This window comes from Equus quagga, chromosome 7 (genome assembly GCF_021613505.1).
Source record: "Equus quagga isolate Etosha38 chromosome 7, UCLA_HA_Equagga_1.0, whole genome shotgun sequence".
Taxonomy (NCBI): Eukaryota; Metazoa; Chordata; class Mammalia; order Perissodactyla; family Equidae; genus Equus; species Equus quagga.
The window spans coordinates 69,309,571-69,326,941 of record NC_060273.1 but is presented as its reverse complement, the minus strand read 5'-3'; the positions used below and the strand labels follow the sequence as shown (position 1 = coordinate 69,326,941).

The window sequence follows — 17,371 nt, the reverse complement described above, 5'->3', positions numbered from 1 at the left end:
GGGACTCACTGGTGGCCATTTTAGACACTTCCCACCCCGGGGAAGAAGGAAGTAAGATAGAGGGGACAAAGATAGTACATAATCTTCCTTGAATGTACATCATTCTGTGGATATGACTTTGGAACCTGAAAAAGTTTACATAATTATAAAACAAAATTAAATTTTATAATATGGTTTCAAACTTAGCATATTTAAGAGGAAAAATTACAACAGATATCACAGAAATACAAAAGATTATAAGAGCATACTATGAAAAACTATCTGCTAACAAATTGGACAATCTAGAAGAAATGGATAAATTCTTAGACTCATACAACCTCCCAAAACTTAATCAAGAAGAAATAGAGAATCTGAATAGACCAGTCACAAGGAAAGAGATTGAAAGAATAATCAAAAACCTCCAAAAAAATAAAATTCCAGGGCCAGATGTCTTCTTTGGAAAACTCTACCAAACATTCAAAGAAAATTCAAACACTTCCAGAAAGTTGAAGAAGACAGAACACTTCCAAACACATTTTCTGAGGCCAACATCAGACTGACCCCAAAGCCAGACAAGGACAACACAAAGAAGCAAAATTACAGGCCAAGATTGCTAATGAATATAGATGCAAAAATCCTCAACAAAATACTGGCAACTGAATACAGCAATACATCAAAAGGATCACACACCATGATCAAGTGAGATTTATATCAGGGAAACAGGGATGGTGCAACATCCACACCTCAATGTGATACACCACATTAACAAAATGAGGAATAAAAACCACATGATCATCTCAATAGATGCTGAGAGAGCATTTGATAAGATCCAACATCCATTTATGATTTTAAAAAAGTCTCAATAAAATGGGTATAGAAAGAAAGCACCTCAGTATAATAAAGGTCATATATGACAAACCCACAGCCAACATCATACTCAATGGGGAAAAACTGAAAGCCATTCCTCTCAGAACAGGCACAAAACAAGGATGCCCACTCTTGCCACTCTTATTCGACATAGTACCAGAGGTTTTGGCTAGGGCAATTAGGCAAGAAAAAGAAATAAAAGAAATCCAAATAGGCAATGAAGAAGTGAAACTTCTGCTGTTTGCAGATGACATGACTTTATATTTAGAAAACCCTAAAGAATCCATCAGAAAACTGTTACAAATAATCGACAACTACAGCAAAGTTGCAGGGTACAAAATCAACTTACAAAAATCAGTTGCATTTCTATACTCTAATAACATATTAACAGAACTCAAGAATACAATCTCATTTACAATTGCAAAAAAAAAGAATAAAATATCTAGGAACAGATTTAACCAATGAGGTGAAAGATCTATACAATGAAAACTATAAGACGCAATTGAAAGAAATCAATGATGATGTAAAGAAATGGAAAGATATTCCACGTACATGGATTGGAAGAATAAATATAGGTAAAATGTCCATACTACCTAAAGCAATCTACAGATTCAATGCAATCCCAATCAGAATCCCAATGACATTCTTCACAGAAATAGAACAAAAAATCCTAAAATTCATATGGGGCAACTAATAGACCCTAAATAGCTAAAGCAATCCTGAGAAAAAAAAGAAAGCTGGAGGCATCACAATCCCTGACTTCAAAATATACTACAAAGCTATAGTAATCAAAACAGCATGGTACTGGTACAAAAACAGGCACACAGATCAATGGAACAGAATTGAAAGCCCAGAAATAAAACAGCACATCTACAGACAGCTAATCTTCGACAAAGGAGCTAAGGACATACAACGGAGAAATGAAAGTATCTTCAACAAATGGTGCTGGGAAAACTGGACAGCCACATGCAAAAATATGAAAGTAATGCATTATCTTTCACCATACACAAAAATTAACTCAAAATGGATAAAAGACTTGAAGGTAAGACCTGAAACCATGAAACTCTTAGAATAAATATAGGCAGTACACTCTTTGATGTTGGTCTCAAAAGGATCTTTTTGAATACCATGTCTGCTCAGGCAAGGAAAACAAAAGAAAAATAAACAAGTGAGACTTCATCAGACTAAAGAGCTTCTGCAAGGCAAAGGAAACCAGGAACAAACGAAAAGACAACCCACCAACTAGGAGAAAATATTTGCAAATCATATATCTGACAAGGGGTTAATCTTCAAAATATATAAAGAACTCACACAACTCAACAACAACAAAAAACAATAAAAAATGGGCAGAGGATATGAACAGACATTTTTCCAAAGGAGATATACCAATGGCCAATTGGCACATGAAAAGATGTTCAACATCACTAGTCATCAGGGAAATGCAAATCAAAACCACACTGAGATATCACCTTACACCTGTTAGAAGCTATAATCACCAAGACAAAAGTTAACAAATGTTGGAGAGAATATAGAGATAAGGGAACCTTCATACACTGCTGGCGGGAATGCAAACTGGTGCAGCCACTAGGGAAAAGTATGGAGATTTCTCAAAAAATTAAAAATAGAAATACAATACAACCCAGCTATCCCACTACTGTGTATTTACCCAAAGAACTTGAAATCAACAATTCAAAGTCTTACACACCCCTATATTCATTGCAGCATTATTCACAATAGCCAAAAAATGGAAGCAACCCAAGTGCCCATCAACTGATGATTGGATAAAGAAGCTGTGGTGATATATACAATGGAATACCACTCAGCCAAAAAAAGGACAAAATCGTCTCATTTGTAACCACATGGATGGACCTTGAGGGTATTACGTTAAGGAAAATAAGCCAGACAGAGAAAGACAAACACTGTGTAATTTCACTTATATGTGGAAGATAAACTAACACATGGACAAAGAGAACAGATTAGTGGTCACCAGAGGGGATGGAGGTTAGGGGGTGGGCATAAGACGTAAAGGGGCACATTTATATGGTGACTGACAAGGAATAACGTACAACTGAAATTTCACAATGTTATAAACTATTATGACCTCAATAAAATAATTTTTTTAAAAACCTACCAAAAAGAAAAACCCAGGACCACGTGGTTTCATTGGTGAATTCTACCAAACATTTAAAGAAGAATTAACAACTCTTCTTAAACTCTTCCAAAAACTTGAAGGAGGGAACACTCTCAAAATTTATGAGGCCAACATTATGCGGACACCAAAGCCAGATAAGGACATTACAAGAAAACTATAAGCCAATACCCTTGATGAATATAGATGCAAAAATCCTCAACAAAATACTAACAAACAGAATTTAACAGCACATTAAAAGGGCCATACACCATGACCAACTGGGATTTAGACTTGGGATGTAAGGATGTAACAAGATACACAAATCAATAAATGTGATAGACCACATTAACAGAATGAAGGACAAAAAAATCATGTGATCATCTCAATACATGCAGAAAAGCATGTGACAAAATTCAACATCCTTTCATTATAAAAACCCTCAACAAATTAGGTACAGAAGAAATGTCCCTCCACATAATAAAGGCCATATATGACATGTTCATAGTTAACATCCTTATAAATGGTGAAAAGCTAAAAGCTTTTTCTCTAAAATCAGGAACAACAAAAGGATGCCCACTCTTGCCACTTCTGATCAGCATAATACTGCAAATACACATATTTCTAGGCATGTGGTATTTTTCATGCCACTGTAATTGACATCTTTAAATTTTCATTTTATATCTATTGCTAGCATATAGAAACTTTATTTTTTAAAATACTTTACATACACAAACCTTGCTAAACTTCCTACTTCTAATAATCTATATATTTTTATTCTCTACACATATAATTTTATAACCTGCAAATGTTTTGTTTGTTGCTTTCCAACCATTATACCATTTTTTTTCTTGCCTGATTTCCCTGACTGGGTCCTCCAACCATGTTGAATAAATCTGGTGAAAGTAGACATTGTCTTTTTTCCAGACCTCAAAGGGAAAATTTTCTATACTTTACCAATGTGTTAAGCTTTGCTATATTTTATAGCAATACATAGTATATATCATGATCAGATTAATGAGGTTCTCTGGAAGCTAAAAGGGCAAAATGGAAGGCCTGTAAATAGGAACTCTGGAGTCTTTATTTTCCTTAATTTCTGTAACTGTCACTGTATTATCATTTCCTCCTTGCAAGATTTCTGTATGTTCCTAATATGAGAACTTGACTTCCCCACACCTCCATGAGGGCCATTGGGGGCCCCCTTCCATGAAGACCCCTCAAAGCAGATCACTCCATGGGACATACCTGAAAGTTTCATTTCCCAGCTGCAAATGGCCAGTTATATCTGATACCACTGTTCACAACGACAGAAAGAATGTTCTCATACAGGTTTGCACATCTTTTTGTGGTGTGCCATCTCCTCTGCAGACGTTCTCATGCAGTCTTACTTCTCAGAGTAAACACTGGAGACCTGCAGAGAAAGGGTCAGCCAGACAGGAAATGTGGAGGAATCAGGTAGAAACTTTACACGCAGACACCATATTTAGCCATACATGTCACTACATCCCTGCCACATGTGCCCTCTCCCCATCAGGGGTGTTTACCGGAAGATTCTCATGGGACAAGAGTTAGGGCCACAACAAAGAACACATTAGCATTTTAGAGTTAACAGGTGAGGTTTTTATGTCCTGACATTATACTTGCCTGTGTAAGCTATCGGGGCATGTCTTCTCTACTCTCTAAGGGTTTTTCTCCGAGGGTCACTCAATTCTCATGAAAAAGAGTTGGTGCTTCAGGGAGCAGGACAAACAAGAGCTGCAGAGGTATCACACAGGGTCTTTATGTGCAAACACCATAATTTATGTGTTTGCAAAATAAAATAAACGAAAAGTAACTGAAGTCTCCTTAGCATAGCAAGAGCTAGGCCGCCAGACACAAGGGCAATGAAATGGACAGAGGAGAGGACAGGAAATCAGGAGAGTGTCTGGAGTGCAAATAAGTTTAAACATGTACACGTTAGTATTAGCAACCTATGGCAAGAAAACAGAGGGAAGATAAAGGGGACAAATATTAGCTAAAAATGTGCTGTCTGCCAGGATTTCACATACAGATGAGGGAAGGAACACTGAGGGTTAAAAAAGGCTTCCCTGAAGTCATGCAACCTGTGAGTAATGGAACAAGGGTTAAAAACCTATGACGACCTGGGTTTAAAACCAATGCCTTTCCTCCACATCAAGCTCCTAGAGGGGCAGGGTAAAAGGGAGAAATGAGCAAGAAGTGTCAATTCCAAGACCCTGGGTCCATCCACAGAATCAGATCAACTTATATATGTATTTTTTGGAGGAAGATTGGCCCTGAGCTAATATCCGTGCCCATCTTGCTCTACTTTATATGTGGGATGCCTACCACAGCATGGCTTGCCAAGTAGTGATATGTCTACACCCAAGATCTGAACCAGCGAACGTTGGGCCACCAAAGCAGAATGTACGAACTTAACTGCTACACCACCAGGCCAGCCCCCAACTTATATTCTTGAAATGGAAAAACACAAAAAGACCACATTTATTAGACTTAACTCATCTTTCCATCTTTCTACAATAAGAGTTTTACATACAACTTTAGGGGTGATACTCCACTCCCTTCCTCCAAGTACAGTTTCTAGGTCTTGGCATTTTTTGCCTCAAACTTTCTTCATGTGCTTTATGGGGATTTGCTGCATGGCCACAATTATGCTAGGCTAACATTAACAACATTACTACGTCTGATTCTTCTTATGTAGTATAGTGAGAAACATGTAACTTCAAAGTAGTCTATAGATGTAAGTTGTTCTGTTATACTCACCATTCAGCTCACAATATTAAAAGTTTTACTGCCATAGTGAAAATGCCTATCATTTATATAATTAAGGCTTTTGTATTATCTTTCATAAAAAATTAACTACATTAAACTTGATTTCACTTGTAAAATTTTATCAACAAAGATGTCTCAAAACTCATCAAATCTATGGGGTTTGTGGTATTTATTAAGGCTGGAACAGATACTGTAGGCTTTTCTGTGCTCAGTCCATTCCTATGATTTTACCACTGTATGAATTCTCTGATGTATGGTGGTAACTTCTGGATGAAGGCTTTTCACATACAGCACATCAATAGGGATTCCCCCCAGTATGAATTCTCTGATGTACAACAAGGTCTGACTTCTGAGAAAAGGCTTTTTTTCCACATTCAGCACATATGTAAGGTTTCTCTCCTGTATGAATTCGCTGATGTCCTGGGAGGTGGGACTTCTGAGAGAAGGCTTTCCCACATTCAGTGCATACATAAGGTTTCTCTCCTGTGTGAATTCTCTGATGTCCAATGAGATGTGATTTCTGACAGAAGGCTTTTCCGCATTCACTGCATTTATAGGGTTTCTCTCCAGTATGTGTTCTCTGATGGATGATGAGCTGTGACTTCCGGGAGAAGGTCTTCCCACAGTCAGTACATTCATAAGGCTTCTCCCCAGTATGAATTAACAGGTGTGTAATGAGTTCTGTTTTCCTGCCGAAGGCTTCTGCACATTGAGCACATTTGTAGGGTTTCTCCCCAGTGTGAATTCTTTTATGTATGATGAGATGGGACTTCTCACAGAAGGCTTTCCTATATTCAGTACATTTGTACAGCTTCTCTCCAGTATGAGCTCTATGATGTATAATCAGCTGTGACTTCTGGGAGAAGGCCTTCCCACACCGATTACATTCATAAGGTTTCTCTCCAGTGTGAATTCTCTTATGTATGATGAGAGGTGATTTCAGGAAGAAGGCTTTCCCACATTCACTACACTCATATGGTTTTTCCCCAGAATGAACCCTCTGATGTATAATGAGGGATGATTTTTGAGAGAAGGCTTTTCCACATTCAGAGCATTCATAAGGTTTCTCCCCAGTATGAGTTCTCTGATGTACAATGAGCTGAAGGCTTTCCCACACGCACCACAATCATCTGGTTTCTTTCCAGTATGAATTCATTGACGTATAATGAGCTGTGACTTTTTGAGAAAAGATTTTCCACATTCAATACATATACAGGTCTTTTCCCCATTCACATATTGAATAAGAGACTGTTTATTGCTGATAATCTTTCCACATTGATTATCTTCACAGTGTTTCATTCCATTATGAAGTTTTTCATGCTTAGAATAGGAAAAATTAGGTGTTCTCCCACATGCAAAATTCTCATCAGTGTTTTTTCTTCCATAATCCCTATTACAACTGAATAGGTTTATATTGGGTTTCAAGATCTTTCCAAATGAATCACATTTACACAGCCTTTGTCTTAAAGTATCTAGGTCTGTGCAGTCGTGAAATATTTTTCCAAATGCATTATATGTATGGCCTGACTCATCAATAACTTTTGTTGTTGATGACCATGACTTGCCCAAGAAGACTGTCTTGATTTTCCTGATCCCTCTCCAGCTGGTTATCACTTTGCCAGACCTTTAAAATAGAGTGCAGTGAATGATGCCCTCTGTCACTTTCCAGTATCTCCTTATGGAAGGAAATATCTCCAAGTACATCCAATTGAAGGGTGTCAAGTCCAGTCTCCCTGTCTGAAACAATAAAGAGAAAAAATCAAACAGATATAAAGATACAGTAGAGGGCAGAAGAAGTAAAACAGAGAACTGGGAGGGTAACAGGCCATTTAAAACACAATAAAACACGTAAGTTTATCAGGTGAGTAATTGAACACGGACCTTACTTCTAATAGTGGTGGCATGAAGTAGTCATGGAATTCCCCTCCTCAGTAAATGAACATAAAACTGAATAAAATAATTTTTAAAACAATGAATTCAGGGCTTTGGAAAAGTACTAAAGGCAGATCACAAGTTGAAAAGTGTTTACTTATCAAAAAATTCTACTTCATTAGCTAAGAATGGGGAGCGTGTGTCATTCTTTCTTAGGGTTTTCTTATTTCCCATCCCTAGTTTATGGAGAACTGAGAGAGAATGCAAATCAACAGGATACAGTTTAATGCTGATAGCAGAGCAGCCAGAAATTTAACAGGGAGAATTTGGGAGAAAAAGAGTCACAGAAAATTTGCAGTAATAAACTCTCCCTACATCCCTGCCTGACTGCCAAAATATTTGTGCAGAGAGACCCTAGAGGGCCCAGCAGTGAGTGAAAGTCTACAAAGACTTGCAAATTTGCTATATTTTTAAAGCATTCTGACATATTCACAACTCAGGCAGCAGAGTAGACGGCATAGTGTCTTTAGATGTCTAATATAACCTCTGTTCAAATCACTAGCTCACCTCCAATTTATGCAGGTGCAGAAGAGTCCTTTCGAGCTCTAGGCATAAAAAACAAAACAAAATAAAAACACTAAGCAGAGACATCAATGATGGCACTCTATGGGAGAAACAGATGTCAGAGTTTGAGCCCAAGCAAGTGCCTCTGAAACAAAAACAAAACCCTCAGAAAGACCAGAAGAATCCAGAGACTCTACAACATACAGTTTACAATGTAGCATTTTCAACCAAAAATTACTAGACACATAAAGAAATGGAGAAATGAGCCCCATACTAAGGAACAAAATCAGTCAATAGAAACTGACTCCACATGGGCGTAAACATTGGATTTAGCAGACAAAGATCTCAAAGAAGCTATTATAAAGACATTCAAAAAATTAAAGGAAAAGATGCTAAGGAATGAGTGAACAAACAGGCAATTTCAAAAGAGAAAAAACATATATAAAAGAAGCAGTTTGACTATAAAGAGGCAGAAAGAGGAAATTTTGAGAGTAACAGAACTTTTTTGTATCATGGTTGTGGTGGTATTTAACTTACTCTATGCCTTCATCAAAATTTAAAGAAAGAGTAATATTTACTTTACGTAAATTTTTACATTTTTAAAGTGAAAATTCTAAGGCTGAAGTGAAAATTTCTCCAGATGGGCTCATCAGTATATTTGAGAAAGCAGATGGCAAAACCAGAATCAGTAACCTTGAAGATATATCACTAGAAATTATCCAACCCAAAGAACAAAAAATACATTTTAAAAAACTAAACAGAACCTCAGAGACCTGTGGATCAATATTAGGCATTCCAGCATATGTGTATTTGTAGTGCTAGAAAGAAGGGAGAGAAAGAGATGAAAAAAATATTTGGAGAAATGTCTTAACAAAATTAATGAAAAACATTAATTTACACATCCAAGAAGCTCAGCAAACCACAAATAGGATAGCTAGGAAACTAGCCACATCATAATTAAACTGCTGAAAAATAAAGAGAAAAATCTTGAAAGCAGCAATAAAAGACACAACATGCATAGGAGAATAATAGTATTGTTCGTAGAAATTTCAATACACACAAAAAACTGAGGCCAGGAAATACTGGAAAGACATACTCAAAGTACTAAAAGAAAGCAACCTGTCAACCAAGAACTCTCTATTCAGTGAAACTTTCCTTTAAAAATGGCAAAATGGAGACATTTCCAGATAAAATATTTGCTAGCAGAACTGACCTCCAAGAAAGACTAAAGAAAGTCTTTCTGGCTGAAGAAATAATACCAGATGATAAATCCATGGGACACTAGACATTTTTTAAAGTATGTAGGTAAATATAAAAGATCTAGACACATATACTTTTTTTCTCTTTCCTTCTAATTTCTTTAAAATACTTTTTAAAGCAAAAATGTAACATCATATTGTCAAATTTATGACAAACATAAGTGTAACGTACATGACTAAAAGAAGAAAATCAGCCTGGAATAGTTGGGGAGGCTAAAAAATGGAGCTATGCTAGTACAAAGTGTCTATATTTTACCAGAAAAAAAGAGCAGTATCAACGTGAAGCAGGCTATAAGAAGTTAAACATCATATTGTAATCCCTATAGCAATATCACATACACACACGAAGAACTACAGCTAACAATTCAACAGGAGAATTAAAATGGTGTACTGATAAATATTCTTCTTACACACACACACACACAAACAGCAGAAGAAGAGCAGGAACCAAAAGAGAGATAAAATGAATAGAAAACAAACAGCAAAATGGTAAACATTAATCAAAGCAAATCAATAATTACATTAACTGGGAATAGAATAATACTCCCATCAGAAACTGTCAGACTGGATAAAACAATAAGAACCAACTATACGTTGTCTAAAAGAGATTCACTTTAAATTCAAAGACAAACACATTGATAATAAAAAGATGGGAAAAAATACCAAGCAAATTATAAGCATAAGAGAGCTGGAGTAGCTATTTATTAATATCAGACAATACAGACTTCAACGTAACAAATATTATTAGAAACAAATAGGTATATTTCAAAATTGCAAAAGGATCAAAATACAGCAAGAAGACATAACAATTATAAATGTACATGCACCTAACAACAGAGCCACACGACACATGAACCCAAACTGACAAAAATGCAAGGAAAAATAGATAAATTAACAATTACAGCTAGAGATTTCAACATCCCTCTCACAATGATTTATAAAACAAGCAGAAAAAAAAATCAGTAAGTATCAATGAACCTGACCTAATGAATACCTACAGACATCCCACACAACAACAAAAGAAGATACATTCATTTCAAGAACACATGAATCAAACATCAGAAGAGACTATATACTGGGCTTCAAAACAAGTGGTAATAATTTTATAAGGATGGAAATCATACAGAGTATGTTCTCCAACCATAAGGAAATTAAATTAGAAATAAATAACAAAAAGAAACCTCAGAAACTCCTCCAAATATTGGAAATTAAACAACATACTTGTAAATAACCTACGTGTCTAAGTCCAAAGAGAAATTAGAAAACAACTTGACTTGAATGAAAATGAAAACACAAAATATCAAAATTTGTGGGACACAGCTAAAGCAGTGCTTAGAGGAAAAAATTATATGCAGGTTGTCCTCACTTTCCATGATTCTGACATGCATGAATTTCCGTTACCACAGTTTAGTTAAATAACACCAGTCCACCAACATCACAGTTCAAAGTTTAATTGCTACAGTACCTTATCTGTGACTAATAGCATAAACTACAAACTTCACTGCTAATTCTTCAGTCCACAAATCACTGTGTAAATAACAGATACACATCATGATAAGTGATGAATTCACTTCTTTCAAAGTTTGTTGGTGATTATTAACAGCACATCTGTTTTCCAACAGCTATACAGACAGCAAAGTGTATAGCTGTGTTGTCTCCCATTGACAAACCCACATGACATTTTACACAAGTGGATAACTGAAAGAAGGAATTGGCCAACAAAGACGAAAATGCAGCAAAGAAACAACACTAACAACACTAGATGTGATCAGAAGATAGCTGACCTTGGAAATGGCATTGCTACTATTCATGAGACTTTAGATATGCAACCAGAGGAACTTAGTGAAGGCAAACTTATCGATATAAATTCCTGGGTCATGATGAAAAGGATAAAGATATTCCAGAGGAAGTGATGCTGGCAAAACTCTTCACACGATCTTGGACATGTTTCCCAACATTGAAAGCACAAAGGATAAAATGTTGGAAGCTGCTCCAACCTTAGAAAAGAGTATGAAAATTCACTAACGCATAGAAAACAAGCTCACTCCATATCTGAAGTTATACAATGATAAGAAGGCAAGCACTGTTCAAACTACTCTACATAGGGTTTTTGAAAAGAAAGAAACACATTTTCAATGCTGTCAATGCTTTAAATTGCAGGATAGTAAATATTAGTTTTACCATATTTTCATTTCTCTATATAGGTATAACAGTAGCATAGTTTTTAATGTGTTGACAAAAAATGTTGAAAGGTCACAAAACAATTACAATTTTTCCCATTGATTATGAAGATTACTTTGCAAAGTTTTGGCTTCCATGGAAATTTTTATGATCCCTCACTATCATACAAAGTGAGAACTATCTCTATGTAAATGCTCATGGTAGAAAATAAAACAGGTCTCAAATCAATGGTCTAAGCTTCCACCTTAAGCAGCTAGAAAAAGAGCAAATTAAGCCCAAAATAAGTAGAAGGCAGGAAAAAATAAAAATCAGAGTGGAAATAAATGAAATAGAAAATAGACAAAAAATTTTAAAAATCAATGAAATCAAAATCTGATTATTTGAAAAAATTAATGAAATTGATTATGTGTTAGCTAGAGATGAGGAAAAGAGAGAGAAGATAAAAAGTAGCAATACCAGGAAAGAATGACAGAACATCTCTAGACTAGATCCTGTAAAAGACTAGGTCCTATAAAAGAATGACACGGGAATATTATGAAAAATTTTATGCAAATGAATTTGACAATTTAGATGAAATGGAAAAATTCCTTGAAAGACATGAATTACCAAAACTGATACAAGAAAAAGTAGGTAATCTAAATAGGTGAACGTCAAGGAAAGAAACTTAGTAAATCAAAATCTTCCCACAGAGAAAGTCCAGACGTAGACTGGTAAATTCTATTACTGTAATAAACCATAGCCATGAGCATAACAGCTTCTCGAGGTCTGAGAGTCCTTGTAGCAAATCATCAAACCTGAGGGTGGTCGTGCTGACCCTCAGCACAACTAGCAAACCAAATCCAGCAAGATATAAAAAAGTATACACCATCCCCAAGTGGAACTTGTCTAGGAATGTAAGGCTGGCTTACTATCGAAAAACCTATTAATTCAAATTCAGTAATATATCACACAAACAGATCATCTCAATAGATACAGAAAATGCATTTGCCACAATCCAACACATTTTCATGTTAAAAACACTCAACAAACTACAAATAGAAGGGAATTCTATTCCTGACAAAGAGCATGACAACCTACAGCTAACATTCTTAATGGTGAAAGACTGGATTTTCCCCTTAAGATCAAAAACAAGACAAGGATGTCCACTCACTATTCTATTCAACACTGTACTGGAGGTTCTAACCAGGCAATTAAGCAAGAAACAGTAATAAAGGCATCTAATGCGTAAAGGAATGTTTACAATTATCTCTATTTGTAGATGACAAAATCATTTATATAGAAAATCCTAAGGAATCAACCAAAAAACTATTAGAACTAATAAATGAGTTCGGCAAGTCTGCAGGATACCAGACCAATATACAAAAGTCAATTGTATTTCTATACACTTGCAACAGACAATCCAAAAATGAAATTAATGAAACACTTCTATGTACAGCATCAAATAGAACAAAATATGAAGAAATAAATTTAACAAAGAAGTACAAAATTTATACTCTGAAAACTGCAAAACACTGTTGAAAGCAATTAAAGAAAATCTAAATAAATGGCAAAACATTTCATGTTCCGTGGTTCACAAGACTTAACATTGTGAAGACGGCAATACTCCTCAAATTGATCTATAGAGTCAACCAATTCCTATCAGAATCCTAAGAGGTTTATTTGTAGAGATTGATACTCTGATTCTAAAGCTCATATGAACACCGAAGAGCCAAAATAATACTGAAAAAGAAAAACAGTGTTGGAAGAATGACACTTCCCAATTTCAAAACTTACTACACACAACAGTAGTCAAGAGAGTGTGATACTGGCATAAGGATAGATATATAGATCAGTAGAACAGTATAGACGGCCCAGAAAGAAATCCTTTCATTTACAGCCAATTAATTTTTGGCAAGGAAGCCAAGACCACTCAATGGAAAAAGAATAGTCTTTTCAATAAATGGTGCTGGAACAACTGGTTAACCACATACAAAAGAATGAAGTTAGACCCTTACCTCACATCATATGCAATAATTAACTCAAAAGGGTTCAATGACCTAAATGCAAGAGCTAAAAGCACAAAGCTCTTAGAAAAAAAAATAGGGATAAATCTTCATGACCTCAGATTTGGCAATGGATTCTTGGTATGACACCAAAAGCACAAGCAACAAAAGAAAAATAGATAAACTGGACTTCATCACAATTAAAAACTCTTGTGCTTCAAAGGACACTTTCAAGAAAGTGAAAAGGCAACCCACAGAATGGGAGGAAGTATTTGCAAATCATATACCTGATACAAGACATATAAATAAAACTTCTGTACAAAGAACTCTATCGATACAAAGAAACTGATACAAAAGTTCCGTATAAGTTCTACATAAGAACCTTATTTATATAAAGAACTCGTACAACTCAATAATAAAAAGACAACTCAATGCAAAAGTGGACACATGATCTGAATAGACTATTTTCCAAAGAAGATATATAAATAGCCGATAAGCACATGAAACAATGCTCAACATAATTAGTCATCAAGGACCATTTTGGCTAAACATAGCGTTGCTATATGACCCAGCAATTCCACTCCTAGATACATACCAAGGAACAAATAAAACACATCTACACAAAAATTTGTACATGAATGTTTAAAGTAGCATTACTCATGCAGTCAAAGGTGGAAACAGCCCAAATGTCCATCAACTGATGAATGGACAACAAAATGTAGTATAGCCATATAACAGAATATTATCCAGTCAAAAAAGGAATGAAGTATTGACACATGCTATAATGTGGATGAGTCTCAAAAACATTATACTAAGTGAAAGAAGCCAGTCACAAAAGACCACATTTATATGAAATATCAAGAGTAGGCAAATGAATAAATAGATATGGAAAGTAGATTAGTGGTTACTTAGGGCTGGGGAGTTGGGGAATAGGGATGGATAGCTAGAGGGTACAGAGTTTCTTTTGGAGGTGACAAAAATGTTTCTAAATTGACTACAGCAATGGCTGCACATATCTGTGAATATGCTAAAAAAAAAAAACACTGAATTTTTTACTTTAAATGAGTGAATTGTATGGCCTGTGAGTTATATCTCAAAGTTGCTTAAAAAAATAATAACAAAATTTCAGGGTACAGCTAACGAAATATTAACTGTCTGTACTCACACTGTGTATCCAAACTTATATTCCACTATTTGATAAATATCTTTTATTGAAATCAAATAAGCCTAGTAAATTTCCACCAGAAAAGCCACACTGATGTCTAACTTCAAGAGGTACTACATGTCCTTTCCTAGAGATTGTCCTTGCCCTCCTTCTCCTGCCTAACTTCAGATATACTTCAGATATACCTCATAGTAGCTGGTTCACGCTTTGAAAAATCCCCTCTTAAATTATGCCACATCCTTTAGACTATGATTTTCACTGTACTCCTAAAGCAGTAACTATATTGGACATGCAATTTTCTACAGCCACGAATCTTGACGCCATCTTTCCATGTACAACCTCTGTTCCTGAAAAGCATTTGCCTTCTATTGCCTTTGAATTTCTTTCAGAAAGGCACTAGAAATATGATGGTTGAGTGGATCAATGAGATATTTCTCTTCTGTACATGGCTATTACTTAAGTATTCATTGAATACCTACTACATGCTCAGCACAGGAGCAAGAAGGAATAGGAGCTACCAATCTGGGTGCCATCAGTCAATTAAAACAAAAATAAAGGCTGCCGGCCTGGTGGTATAGTGGTTAAGTTTGCACGCTCTGCTTTGGCAGCCCAGGGTTCACAGGTTTAGATCCCAGGTGTGGACCTACACACCGCTCATCAAGCCATGCTGCAGCAGCATCCCGTGTACAAAATAGAAGACTGGCACAGATGTTAGCTCACTGACAATCTTCCTCAAGCAAAAAGAGGAGGACTGGCAACAGACGTTATCTCAGGGCCAATCTTCCTCACTAAAACAAAAACAAAAACAAAGAAACTGAGATTTCACTTCCTTTGTCTCCCATCTGCCAGATTTTCACCTGGATAAATCCAACTTGATATGTATCTCTTTATGATCCATGGATCTCTCCTTGTTCCAACCCGAGGATGACATCTGCTTTGGAAACTTGCTGCCCTACTATACAGAAATCATCGAGGAACTGGGTTTACTACGCTAAAGAAAGAAGAAACGGTGCCATTTTAGGAGCCCCACAACGAAGCTGTCCAGCTGACCCTCAGCAAAGTAATGACCTTTCACTGGAGAGAGGAAAGAGAGCACAAAGGCACTATATATGTCAGGAACCCACCCAACTCAATCACATGAGAAGGAACAGGTGCTGGAGTGGATAATGCTGAGTTACAGAGAGGAGCCATCCTTACCCACTGAGACCAGGTGGCTGTAGTGCTCCAGCATCACATCCCTGTACAGGGTCCTCTGAGCAGGGTCTAGCTGGTGCCACTCCTCGTGGGTGAAATCTACGGCCACATCCTCGAATGACACTGGACCCTATAGTAGCATGTTCCTGTTCAATCTGAAGTGATCATTCTTGCCATTTTTACCATAGCATAAAACCTGTATGCCCAGTTCTACATCATGCCCATTGAGAAAAACGATGTAAAATTTTGTCTTTAGCAAAAAGAACCAAATGCATCAGGAGAACAAAAGCGCAAAAGAGATCTATCACAAACGGGAATTCAATAAACGCAGCATTTCAAATAAGTGAATTATTCAACTAATGGTGCTGGGAGAACTGGATAGTCAATCAGTTAAATAATAAAGTTGAGATTTTATGTTTTAAAAACAATAGAATCAATAATTTCCAGATGGAGAAAAAAATCAAAATATCACAAATTATTAATACTAGTCATGCCAGGAGGAAGAGAATGTTAAATGAGAGGCCCTTTCACTTTATAATTTTTACTTTTTTTGCATTTTTTTAAATGTTTATACCAAGTAGAGATAACTTGGACCAGGAAAAAAAATAGCAAAATGACTTTATAAATTGAAAAATAGAGAAAGAACTGACATTGAATTAGGGAGTCACCTCATCAATCCTGAGACCCAGGAAAGGCTACAGAGAATCAGAGACTCCTGCTCTCTAGGCATCTGACACTGAATTATAACTAAAGAACTGCCTGTTTGAGAGAAATATTTACTCTGGAGACAGACAGACACTCATCATTCCATCCTCTCTAGGTTTTGTCCCTGGATAAACTGTACCATAATTCCCTAAAGAAGAATGCTTACGGAGTTCAGCTCTAACATTATAACTGCCCTCTAAAAGAAATATTTCAAGACTACCACAAAAATTTACTGATACATTTATACAGGAGTATAGGTCAGGGTACCGCCTATAGAAAGACCTAAAAAATTAATTGCTTTTAGTCCTAATGGCAAGATTATTTTCATTAAAAATTCAGCTGAGAGGCCGGCCTGGTGGCTGAATGGCTAAGTTCGTCAGTCTGCTTCGGGGGCCCAGGGTTTCACCGGTTTGGATTCTGGCTGCAGACATGGCACTTCTCATCAAGCCACGCTGAGGCGGCACGATGAGAAACAGAGACATTTCTATCACTGGGGAAATCCCAAGGATTTAGAGGCCACCTTCCAGTAACCAAGGACAAATCTTTACTTCTCCAGCCAAATTCTTTATTCAAAGGTTTGGAAATCACTTCCCAGGAACCTAGAACAAAGGCCAGCCAAATTCTTTATTACACTATAGTAAATGCTGTATACGTATTTCCTTTTGTTGTAACTTTGAAGCCATAT

General features: G+C 36.2%; 1 pseudogene; it reads right to left on the bottom strand.

Annotated features, from left to right (window-relative positions):
- Nucleotides 1-5,830: 5,830 nt before the first annotated feature.
- On the bottom strand, nucleotides 5,831-16,091 carry LOC124242257 (zinc finger protein 300-like; annotated as a pseudogene).
- Between the last annotated feature and the right edge of the window lie 1,280 nt (nucleotides 16,092-17,371).